Here is a 12,969-nt window from a genome sequence, read left to right on the forward strand (position 1 = left end):
GCTCTCAGACAGCGGCAGGCGAGCGGCCGCAGGGCTCGCGTGAAGGCCGCTGACTAACTGGCAGCGCTGCCCTGGACGAGCTTTTCTGCCCTTGCATTTCTTGCCGCCACCATCGTCTGTGTTTCCTGAGTTACAGCAGATTGCTCTGGGCAGGGCTGTCTCTTTGGAGTCCCCCAGCAGCCGGCAGTGACCACCCCCAGTAACGCACGGCCGCAGGCGTCTCGCTGCTTCATGAGCAAAGCAACGACGGCCAGACACCAGTGTCCTCTCCTCAACCCAGCCCTGGAAGCAGTGCCAGCCAGGCAGGTCTCCTTGGAACCTGACCGGAACATGTGGCAGGGAACAGCTGGCGGAGCGGGGAGGGGGCCGTCCGAGCAGGGACATCAGGATTACCCAGAACGCAAACCCAGGAGCGCTTCATGCAGCTCGTGCATAAGGCACCTATAAGGCCAAAGTGAACTAGTTCCAGCCCTCCTCCCTTCCATCTCACAGGCCCAGGAGGGCTGGGCCCGGTCAGTACCTGAGACTGCAAGGAAAAGCCGGGGGGGGCTTAAGGGGCACCCCTCTCCCCAGACTCAGTACTGGCCCCAGCATGGCAGTAGGTCGGGGGCACTGTGCTGCAGAGAGCAGGATGGGTGGGACACATGAGGGGCTCTCCCTTCTGGGCCAACACTGGCCTCTCTGTCTCAGCATGGTGCCCGGGAGTGGGGCGGCTGACGTGTCTGGGTGGAGAGGGGAGAACCCAGGGAGATCTGCTCGGCTCTCTCCCCGCCCAGTCTGCAGGAGCCAGCTGGCTTTGTTGTGGGCAGGCGGGTCCTGCTCCAATGGCACTGAGGTTTTGTGGCCGGCCCGACCGCATCCCAAGAGGGATTCCTGGCTGAGACGGCTCTGCCCCCTGGGCACACGAGTCTCGCTCTGGAGGGTGACGGGGCTGTTGTTCCGGGATCAGGGGAAAAGCATCTGTCCGGGTAGGCGATGCCCTAGGGAACTCTGGACCCAGCCCCCCGGGGTGGGGAAATGGCTGTGTGGCAGGGACCCCCCCCGGAGCACGCCCCCATGTGTCACCGCATGGTCCTGCAGGCACCTCGTCCTCAGGTCTCTCCTGTGAAGAGCAGGATCTAAACTTTGAAGTGGACCTAACTTGATGGTGGCTTAGTGGCAAGGAGCTCTGTCATGGGCTGGCTGGCCCCTTTAAGGGGAGCCGGGGCCCAGTCTGCCAGTGAGGGGGAATGGCTGCTCGGAACCTAATTGATTAACGAGCACCCGGGCCTGATGAAGGGCTGCCAGAGCTCCACTGAGGAAGCCCGCATGGAGGGGAACTCCCTGAGCAGACAGGCCCCAGGAGGATGCTGAGCAGCTCTCAAATACATGGGGGATAATCCTGCTCGGGTTATTGCCCAGGGGGAGGTTGTGGGTCTCCTGAATTTAGGAGAGACCGGAGGCCTGTTGGATTTGGCACCCAGGCTCCCAGAAAAAGGGTGGGCTGGAGTTTGCACCCTGCCAAAGAGTTAATAAATGAGCCACACTGAGGTGAGAATCCTGATGTAAGTGTTTGGTCCAGCAGACAAGCTTTGCAAGGGGGCAAGAGGGAGTGCAAGGGGGCAGCCGGCCTGCAGGGCCACCGGGTGCCAAGAGGGGGCGAGCTCAAGGGCAGTGCTAGCGGGCATGTCTACACTGCAAAAGCAGCAGGGCTGGGCTTGGCTCCGGTCAGCTGACTCAGGCTCCCTGGGGCCCAGACTGCAGGGCTCTACAATTGCAGTGTAGATGTTCCGGCTTGGGCTGGAGCCTGGGCTCTGAGACCCCTCTGCCTGGGGCCTGCATGTTACTGCAGGGAGGGCCTGACCCTGGGCCCCCCAATGGGCAACAGATCTACAGGGCGGAGTAAAAATGGGGAGCTTCCTCCGGCTGAGCTGGGAGCAGCTGCCCTGAGCTGCAGTCGCCCCTGTGCAGATCGTGCGGCTGGTCTGTAGCCTGGGAACTTGCAGAACTCAGCCCTCTATCCACAGGCCGGGCCAGGGCAAGCTTCCCCTGGCTCCCATTGCGCTTGGGCCTGGCTCATCCCCAAGTCCCAGCTCTAGGGGCCAGAGGGGAGCCGTGTCTCCAGAGCTGCCCCTCTCCTTGGCCTGTGTGCTCAGATCAGCTAGGATCCTGAGCCCCTGTTTCCTTCCTGAGCCCGGAGGATGAGAACAGCCCTGCCTGTAGGGGAAGCAGGGACAGGGCTCCAGTCCCGGGCCTGCCTCCAGCTGTGTTCTGCTGGCAGCTGTGAGCCTGTGTGGGGCCCAGATCTCTCTGCATTAAGCAGCAAATTGGGTATTTAATCCCCCTGTACTGGCACGGCAAGCAGCAAAAACTGGAAGGAAATCTCTGAAAGAATTCCACGTCTCCAGCCTGGGCTCCGTTCTCAATCCCTCGCCGTCCTCCTGCATGTTCCCTTTGCTGCGGGAGGCAGTTCGTGGGTCGGAGGAGCCGGCGGTACAGCCAAAGCGTTAGCAGTCCAGTACTGTGGAGTATCCTCTTCACATTCCTGCCTGGGCAATCAGCTGCAGGACGATGGCCGGAGTTAGTGGCAGGCGGAGCTGCCTGAAGGAGGATCTCGGTGGCGCAAGGCTTCTCTCTCTCTTGTTTGTGTGGAGGGGCATAGTTGTCACGGAGCCAGCAGCTGCCCCTGCGATTGTGGTGGCTCTGGGTTTCCAGCGTGGGACTGGGTCCTCAGCCATTCATAAAAACCCGACTCCCCTCGCTTGGCTCTGTTCCAGCTGGCGCGCCGCAGAAGGAGGCCAAGCCAGCCGTGCCCGCTGCTGACCACAGAGCACGTGTCACTGGCGCAGCCCGTTCATTAAGAGCAGATTTATGGGGAGCTTAGCGCCCGCAGTGACACCTGGCCATGGGGCTGGAGCGCAGAGCCGGCTGGTGCCCTTGGGACGGGCTGCAGCTGTTTCTCTGAGCTGGGGGTAGGGCTGCGGGGGGACACGCACGCAGCTTGCAGGAGCATGCCGTGCATGAGATGCCTGGAGGGACTTTCTAAATCCATGTCACTTCCTCTCTTCCTGCTGCAGGATGGGCTGTGAGTCTGGCCGGGAGAACTAGAACAGGCCCTGTGATGAGCAGTCATTCCTGGGCTGTGTCACCTTGTTGAAGCCCACATGACCTGCTCCCTCCCCACGGCATGGGGGCGCGTCGGGCTGGCCCAAGCACACGGTGCAGTGGGCAGTCATTGGCTGGCAGAGGAGTCCCTGCCCTGATGGGCTGGTCCAGGGTGCAAGTGGACACAGACCTCATAAATCAGGAGATTATTTTATTTATGGGTTTTCCAGAGAGACAGCCCCTCCCCTAAAAAGCTTATGGTCTAAACAGACCAGACCAAAGGTAGGAGAGAAGGAGACAGCAGATGAGCGGAAGATTGGGTAGTTGAGGCCCAAGGAGATTAAGTGACATGGGCATGGTCACCCAGGAGTCTGTGGCAGAGCCAGCAACTGGGCCTAGCTCTCGTGACTCCGGGTTCAGGGCATTGGCCACGCCGCCATTATCAGCCCCGCAGGCTCTGTGGGTTTTGGGGAGGGTGATGCAGGGAGCCAGGCGGGACGATGGATGTCAGTGATGTAGGATGCAGCTGAGACTGGAATTTTGGGACAAAGGAAGCAGTCAGGAGAGGGGAGGGGAAGAGCATGGGTTAGGCAGTGTTGGTGGGGAGGGCAGTGCTCGCCACCACGGAGCAGGCGCTGGTGGGATTCAGGAAGGGGGTGACATGGTGAGAGCAATGGGAGAGGAAGGGGACTCTTGCAGTGGCAGATAGGGAGAGCAAATGGCATCGTGTCACTAAGGTGAAGGGAAGTGTTGGTCCCTTGCTTCCTAGGCCCCAGAGCTGTGTCCCTGGATGGGTTCTGCTACAACCGGTCTCAGTGTGCGAGGGGGTTGCCAGGCTGCGGCTGTGCTTGGCTCGGAGAAGCTTCTCCCCTGCCAAGAAAGGTGGCCCAATGACCGTGGCTCTGATCTCGCTTCCTTGACAATCTGCAGCCACAGTCCTTGATATCCCGTCCTTCCCTTGCCCTCCATGTGGCTCACCCAGCAAGGGCCCAGGATGGTTCCCTCAGGAGACTGGGGAACAGCAAGTACTAATGTCGGCAGAGGCTGGGTGAGGAATGGGCCCTGCTCCCCCATTCACCGGCGACAGGAGCTGGAGAGCTGCCGGCTGAGGCTGCTTTGAAGCCATTTCACTGAGGAGGGAGCTGAGAGACTGACAGGTGAATGGAAGAGGCCTGGTCTGCCCTGTGCAGTGAGCGTCTGCACTGCTGAATGGGAGGGGCAGCGTTTTATCCTCACTGGTGTAATGATGACACCAGGTGCCGGGCTGTGGGAGACCAGGCCCTGGGAGTTTACCTTCCACCACCTTTCATATCCCCTCTGGCCGCTTGCATCTTCCCGGCAGACGGCTTCATTCCGTTGGGCCAGCTTGACTCAGAATCCCAGGCGGTGGGGATGCAACCGAGCAGGTGAGCTGGTGTGATCCTTCGTTGGCTAGAGCTGAAATGCGTTGACATCCCCAAGGGAAGAACCAAGTCCCCCAGCCCTGCGTGTGGCTGCACCATGAAGCTCTCCTGCCTTCCCAAGCAGCGGGCGTGGTGCTGAAACACATTCTGTCTACTTTGGCACCCTCTTCTGTCTCCTGCCTCCCTGCCCACCCGGCCTTGCGAGGCCCAGGGTCACCCACCTTTGTTCTGGCTCCAGAAATAAAGTCCATCTGGGAGAGTTCTCCAAAGTACTTCTCTGGAGTAGGCTGTCAGTGGGTGCCTCTCCCATACCCTTCCTACCTACAACAGGAGAGGGGAGAAGAAAGAGAGAGAGAACACTCAGCATAAATGTCTGGACCCGTTTCCTGACCCTAGGCTGTGGAGCAGCCTCCTGGCGAAGGACTGGGAGCTGCATGGCACAGGACATTTAAACCAGACTGGGCAGTGCCCAGGCAAATGTACTGTAGGGGACAATCCTGCACCAGCCCTGGGGGTAGATGGGATGACTACTAGAGTGGGCATCCTTCGTCTGTAGTTTCGCTGAGTCCGGGAGTTAAAGCAGGAGGGTGGGAAGAGTGTTTAAATCAATCCACTAACTTGCCCCTTGCCTGGTAAATCATGTCCCCTAAACCTCTCTTTTCCTTCCGTCTCTAATTCAGTTACGCAAACGCAGCCTGTTCCCGCCCCTCCATCTAACGCTTCGGGAGACTGGAATCAGCACCGGCTCCTTTCCTGTCTGTTACAATCCATCTGGAGGGGGTTGATGATGTCAGCCCTGAACTTTCACCTCCGGAGCGCTTGCTTTGGCCCAGCCGAGCAGAGCTGGCTAGATTGTCGGGCTCAACGGATAGTGATCAATGGCTCCATGTCTAGTTGGCAGCCGGTATCAAGTGGAGTGCCCCAAGGGTCGGTCCTGGGGCCGGTTTTGTTCAATATCTTCATAAATGATCTGGAGGATGGTGTGGATTGCACTCTCAGCAAATTTGCGGATGATACTAAACTGGGAGGAGTGGTAGATACGCTGGAGGGGAGGGATAGGATACAGAAGGACCTAGACAAATTGGAGGATTGGGCCAAAAGAAATCTGATGAGGTTCAATAAGGATAAGTGCAGGGTCCTGCACTTAGGACGGAAGAACCCAATGCACAGCTACAGACTAGGGACCGAATGGCTAGGCAGCAGTTCTGCGGAAAAGGACCTAGGGGTGACAGTGGACGAGAATCTGGATATGAGTCAGCAGTGTGCCCTTGTTGCCAAGAAGGCCAATGGCATTTTGGGATGTATAAGTAGGGGCATAGCGAGCAGATCGAGGGACGTGATCGTTCCCCTCTATTCGACATTGGTGAGGCCTCATCTGGAGTACTGTGTCCAGTTTTGGGCCCCACACTACAAGAAGGATGTGGATAAATTGGAGAGAGTCCAGCGAAGGGCAACCAAAATGATTAGGGGTCTGGAACACATGAGTTATGAGGAGAGGCTGAGGGAGCTGGGATTGTTTAGCCTGCAGAAGAGAAGAATGAGGGGGGATTTGATAGCTGCTTTCAACTACCTGAAAGGGGGTTCCAAAGAGGATGGCTCTAGACTGTTCTCAATGGTAGCAGATGACAGAACGAGGAGTAATGGTCTCAAGTTGCAGTGGGGGAGGTTCAGGTTGGATATTAGGAAAAACTTTTTCACTAAGAGGGTGGTGAAACACTGGAATGCGTTACCTAGGGAGGTGGTAGAATCTCCTTCCTTAGAGGTTTTTAAGGTCAGGCTTGACAAAGCCCTGGCTGGGATGATTTAACTGGGAATTGGTCCTGCTTCGAGCAGGGGGTTGGACTAGATGACCTTCTGGGGTCCCTTCCAACCCTGATATTCTATGATTCTATGATCTGCAGCCTCTGAGTCCAGCACTGACAGTCAGCAGCACCACGGATAATCAGAGGCGATCAGCAGTATCTGCTGCCCAGGAGAAGCCGAGTGAGTGTGGAGGCTGCATTAGACCCCCTTAGGGCCTGGCAGGTCAGCTTGGAGGTCGCTTGGGGAAGCTATGTGGGGGAACCGATAGGCACTGCACAGAATGGTGCTGATGTCAGGGAAACATGGCTATGTCTAGTTCGCTGGGAGAATCTGAATAGGAAGGGCCAAGTTAATTCCTAGTGTAAATCCTCTGCTGCCCAGGGACTTGCCCTGGGGATGAATCATGCTGGTATGTTTAATGATGATGGTACATTTTATATTTACCTCCGAGTGTTGAGTACAAACCCATAGCTAATGAGCCAGTCTGGTAGATAGAGCCATGTTTACAGGACATGCTACGTGGCAGGAAGAGGGAAAGGATCTGTAGCAGGGTACACTAAGACTAGAGGGAGCCAGAAGACTAGGGATACTGGAATAAACAAAGGCCCTGGAAATGGCCTTGAAACAAGCAGAGACGATGTGATCCTGGGGAACTAGTAGTAGACTGGAAAAAACAGGACACTGTCCCTTTAAGGCCCCGGGACCAGGAGCTCTGTAACATAGGGTGGGGCGGGGCTCCCTTCTCTCCCACCAATCAGGGGAAAGCTGTCTGAGGGAGGGCTGTATATATGCTGCCTTCTCTCTCAGAACAGGGAGCAGGAAGGCTGAGCTCCCCCCAGGAAGGACAGGATCAGTGGCTCCATGAAGAATAGTCTGGGGCTGGGCAAGAGCTCCACGTGCGGCAGAAGAGCCGGAGACCAGGATGAAATTTTGTGGGGGCCGTAATGCACTTTATTGCGGGGACACTGAGGACCATTTTGACAGGCTGTTGGCTGTTAAGCTGGCCCCAACGGGCGGTCAGTGGCAGTCCCGACAGGGGCTTTGGGGAGTTCCTGAGGGCCCCGTGGGGGAACAGAGCAAGGGCGCTGCAGAGGCACCACTGGCCATGAGGGGGTGCTCAATAAACAGCAACCCTGCTGTAGGATCCTATGGCGGAGAGCCTGGCAGGGAAGGGAGTACAGCCTGCGGATGTAACTCTCTCAGGTTTCTTCCCTCCATGCCTGGCTTCACCTGCAATTCAGCCTGGACTGTCCCTTGGGGCTCGGGAGATCGGGGTTCTGTTCCCAGCGCTGCCCCAGACTCGCTGCGTGACCCACGTCGAGTCACTGCATCTGCCTACGCCTCAGTGCCCCATCTGTGAAATGGAGCCACTGCTGCTTTTTCTCACACCCTTTGTCTCCCCTCCTGTCCACGTAGACTGTGAATTCTTCGGGGCAGGGCCTGTCTCTCACTGTGTCTCTGGAGTGCCCAGTGCGACGGGTCGTCTTGCTCGCGTCTCGAGGGGCTGCTGGAATACAAATCTCAAATAACTGTTGGAAAGTCAGCTGTTGTCATGATCTGACTGTCGCTTCCAGCCACAGTCTGGCAATCTGCCTGGACAGAGCCAACTCCCAGAGGGGGCGGGGGATCCCGTCCCCCATGAATGTGTGCCTGAGGGAGGGCTGTATATATGGCCGCTGAGGCACCAGAGATCAGAGCTAAGGGTGCCGGAACTTGCTTTTGTGGGTTTCTGACTCCACCTTCCTGCTTTTTTTTTACATAGGTTTTCTTTCTTCTGCTGTGTTCCAGCCACTGTGATAGAGCACAAACCAGCTGTTTCTCTGCACTGTGATGTCAGGCTGTTTTTTGGCTTCTACCTTCATCCGCCCGCAATTAAAGCAGGGGTTCTCAGGACAAAATTTTCCGTGGCCTCAGAGTGCGGCCATCAACTCTTGCTGGTGGCTGCTCTCACACTTTTCCCTAAAATACTTAATTAGCTTTAGGAAAAACAAATAAATATGCGCATAGACACGGCCAAATCATTGTAATTTATTTATTGCTAGCTAGTAAGTCCATTGTGAAAAGTGTTATTAACAAGTATCGCTTTTCACAGCAGACTTACTCAGCCCTGGCAAGCCTGGGGACAAATTAAGCCCTGGATGGGGGGCGGGGGGGATCGGGGGAGGCAGCAGGGGCCAGGGGCAATGAGGGAGGGCTGGAGCCCGAAGCCCTGTGGCCACAGCCTGCCGCCCCTCTGCCCCACCTCCCAGGGCTGAAGCCTAAAGTCTGAACCCCCACCGCCCCTGGGAAGGTGGGGAACTCACCGGCTGCCTGGTCCTCCAGCATTGTGCCCTGGGTGTCTCCACGGGGGGAACAGGGCCCAACCACTGCTAGCGACCAAAGCAACCAACACCAAGGTGGTGCCTCTACTCCCCCCGCCCCCTCGCCTCTACTCCCCCCTCCCCCTCTCGCCCCGCATCACAGCCCAGGAGGCTGTGGCCGCAAGAAAAGCCCCTGGTGGCCACATGTGACCACATTGGAGAAACGCTGAATTAAAGGATGGCACAGAGAGAACAATTTGCTTCTGTTATCTTTATCCGAAGGTTGAAAGAAGCACAGTCTGAGCAAACAAAGCCGGTCCAGTACCATGCACCCTGGCACAGAAAAATCTCCCCCCAGCCAGCAGCAAGACTCGACACTCATGGATTTTCATCCCGGCTCAGACATACGGGGCCCGATTTTGAGCTCAGAACCAAACCTGGACCACTCATTACAAGGAGCATTGTGTCTATTTAGTCCTATTTTTAAACTTTTCTTTACATTTTTTTTTAAAGCAAATTTGGTGCTGAACAAAGGGTGCCGTATCGGAAGCCTTCTGCTGAGCCATCAAGGAAAGCAGTGATGCAGACCCGCATCCATTCCACACCCATATGTGTGTGCCTAAACCCTGTTCTGAAGAGACCAACTCCAAGGGCAAAACAAATGATCTGTGTGCATGGCCTATTCCGTGCTTTGCCTCTCTGAATTATCTGTGACAAAGGGACAAATTAGAAATAGCTGGATGGACTGATTAGATCATCTAAATAGGAGAAAGTTAGGGCAAAACTAGGACGGGTTCAAACCTCTAGTCAGCATCTGGAATGCCAGAGTGAGCGAGGTTAGCCAGGGAAGAGGCAGATTTGTTGTGATCAGAACTAACTTGGTATCTGCCCAATCCTGGTGTTCAACGCGTGTTGAAAGTGAGAGAACGGATGTGTTCTGCTGGTTGGCGCAGGGAGCATGGCAGTCAGGACCCTGGGTCTAATGGCTTGATCCGACATGATCTCTGAGTGCGGGTGCCACCATCCCCGGGCGGCACACCTGGGCCAGTTTGAAACCGCTGGGCTTCTCTTTCAAATGTCCCGAGCCCCCTTGCCTCGAGGTGAAATCAGCAGCAGCTGCCGGTGTCCAGCCTCCCTAAGTGTGGCCGAAGGTATCACCAGGTGGGCATGAGAAATCTGAGGCTGTTCTCTAGAATGTTGGCCTCAATTGCTCCTGGATTCATCGATTTTGTTTGCTTGTTTCTTTTTTAGCAGCCAGGAGGGACTATTGTGTTCATCTCGTCTGACCTGAATAACGCAGGCCGGTGAATTTCACCCAGAGCCCTCCCTCAACCCCACAACATCTGGGTGAGCTAGCGCAGATTTTTTGGATTGAGACACTCTATCTTGATTCAAAGTCTTCAAGTGAGGCAGAATTCGGCACCTCCCAGAGTAAGCTGTTCCAGGCAGCAGTTAATTACCCTCACGGTTAAGATTTTATGCCCTATTTATACTCTGAATGAGTGAGACCCACAAAGATGTTTAGGTGCCTTATTCTCAGGTTTAGGCACCTCAGTGCCAGTTTCTCTCCACCAGGATCCACAAAACTCCTGCCAAACTCCCGAGGTGCCTAAACGCACTCAGTGCCTAAGTTTCTCAGAGTAAAGTTCCCTTAGCGCTTATGTTGGGTGTACGACCTCCCTCTTAGGGTCCAGACACCTCTCTCCCACCTAAGCCCCAGCGTGATTCACAAACCAGGGAAAGACAGGCATTTGGCTTCCAGAGTTGGGTGGGGCCTACTCCGCTTGGCACGCTCACAGGCTTGGGTCCCATCCAAAATCCAGTCAGAGGAGGCGGCGCTGGCCACCTTCTGACTTTTAAACCAGTGGTTAGAGCAGTCACCTGGGACATGGGAAACACAGGTTCAATTCTCCCCTCTCTGCCAGAAGGGGGGAGAGAATTTAAAGCGGGGTCTGCCACCTCTCAGTAACCACTGGGCTATGGGACACTCTGATGTTGGGCTGCCTCAGTCTCTCCTCTCGAAGCTGGTGCACTCTGGATAAATAAGGAAAGAGTGGCTGGAGCAGGGGAGTGGACCTGGGGTCCCCCATCTCCTACCCAGCTAGGTGCCTTGTCCACTAGACCAGAGTCACTGCAGTTCTCTTGCTGTGGCCTAATGATTGAGTATTTTTCCAGTGTGGAATAGTCACTTGGTGAAAGCACGTGCACGAGAGAATGGCTCTGTAGTCCAGGGGTTTGAGCACATTCCTGACAGCTAGGAGACCCCTGTGCAAATCCTTTTCCCCCCTCTGGCAGAGAGGGGGCAATTGAACCTGGGCTTCCCCTGTCCCAGGTGACTGCTCTAACCACTGGGCTAAAAGTCAGCAGGTGGGCACAGCTGGCTCGTCCTCCTCCCCCGGCTGTGTGCAGAGCGAGTCAGACCCGTAACGCATTCCCTCAGCAAACCGTTCGGGTGTCTAAGCTGCTTGGCTTCAGGCTGCAGGTTCCCGCTCGTGGATCACTATGCTGACTTAGGCACCTCTGTGTGGGAGAGGGGCAGGGGCACCCCTCTCATCAGCATCTCCCACTGGCTAGCTTAGGTGACTCCCTGTCTACCGTGCAGGGAGTTTGAGGCGGAGGAGAGTTACTGGAGTCAAGGAGAGCTCTGTAAGGGAAACTGACGACACATTTCAGGAACGGGGAACTAGAACAAGAGGGGCTGGGTCGTGTCCTGAGTTGGGTGCAGGGAGTTGAGATTTCCCGAGATTCTGAATGGAATTGTTGACTGTATATGTGTCAACCAGAGGACTCGTGATAACGGCACAAGACCTGATGCATTCCAAGGTCAAATATCTCCATCTGGAACTTCTTAGTGAGTTCTCTGTGCCTGCAGTGGTGAGGAGAGTAGTAGAAGAACCTAGACAGGCAAAAAGAGAGAAGGAACCGATGAGTCTTAGGCACTTGGGACATGGGAGTTCATATTCTAATTCCCCAGCATGCAACCACCTGTACTGCGGCTGGTTAGGGGCTGCAATGCAACTCCGGTCCAGAGCTGACACGGGCTTTCCACCATGCTGGAGCTAGTTCAAGTCTCTGAAGTCAGGGCCGGACCCATTAGGAAAAGCTAATGGTCATGTTCCTGTTTACTCCAAGCGTTCATATAATTTATTCATGCTCTTTTAGGCTGGCAAAATGATCCCCTTGTTGCGTTAGCATTTCTAATTAACTGTAGTGAGCATTAATGAGGAGGGGCCAGGCCATCGCTCTGGAAAGCTCCTGGGAGCCAGGGGTGGCTGGGCCTAAAGCCTGTTCTCTGGTTTCTTTGAGTAACTTTCTAGATCTCTGCATGCTATTAGCATTCACGCCTAGGAGGGAGAAGAATAGTTTCTCCTGGAAGACTGGAGTCTTCACCCAGCAACTTCTCTGTATTTAATTGTCAGTCCATAAAGTACTTGTTGGCCTCAAAGGCAAATGCATTTGGTGGAATGATGAAGTCCTCTGCTGGCTGGATCTTGCAGCAAGGAAGTCTGCCTACATATGCTCAGCCCTTTGCTTTTCATGTGGGTACCATGTGAAAGGAGGCCTGGGCTAGCTAGAAGCGAGGCCAAGCTGTTCCTCTTGCCCCTTTGTGGGTGGATGTGTGATGCTGGAAAGTAGGGATTGAGGGCCCAGCCAAAACTTTACCTGTCACTCATTAATTATAGGGTCTGACATTAGCCACCAAGAAGGGATCTGGTAAACGTGGGGTCACATACTGCTCTCCGCTGCCCGGAGGACTTACTCTGCTGTCGTGGCATGAGAGTGGAATAGATTTCAAGGCCTGAAGGGACCAGAGTCTGACTGTCTGTACAGCATGGGCCAGAGAACTGCCCCAAATAATTCCTAGAGCAGAGCTTTCAGAAAACCATCCAACCTGGATTGAAAAATCGTCAGTGAGGGAGAATCCACCTCGACCCTGGCTAAATTGTTCCAATGGTTAATTACTGTCACTGTTAAAAATGTACACCTGATTTCCAGTCTGTGTGTCTAGCTTCAGCTCCCAGCCATTGGATTGTGTCAGACCTTTCTCTGCTAGACGGAAGAGCCCATTATTAAATATTTGTTCCCCGTGTAGGTACTTACAGACTGTCACCCCTTAACCTTCTCTTGGTTAAACTATGTAGATTGACAGGTTTCAGAGTAGCCCCCGTGTTAGTCTGTATTCGCAAAAAGGAAAGGAGTACTTGTGGCACCTTAGAGACTGACCAATTTATTTGAGCATAAGCTTTCGTGAGCATCCGATGAAGTGAGCTGTAGCTCACGAAAGCTTATGCTCAAATAAATTGGTTAGTCTCTAAGGTGCCATAAGTACTCCTTTTCTCTTTATATAGATTGAGCTCCTTGAGTCTGTCACTACACAT

The sequence above is a fragment of the Caretta caretta genome, chromosome 8, assembly GCF_965140235.1.
Source record: "Caretta caretta isolate rCarCar2 chromosome 8, rCarCar1.hap1, whole genome shotgun sequence".
Taxonomy (NCBI): Eukaryota; Metazoa; Chordata; order Testudines; family Cheloniidae; genus Caretta; species Caretta caretta.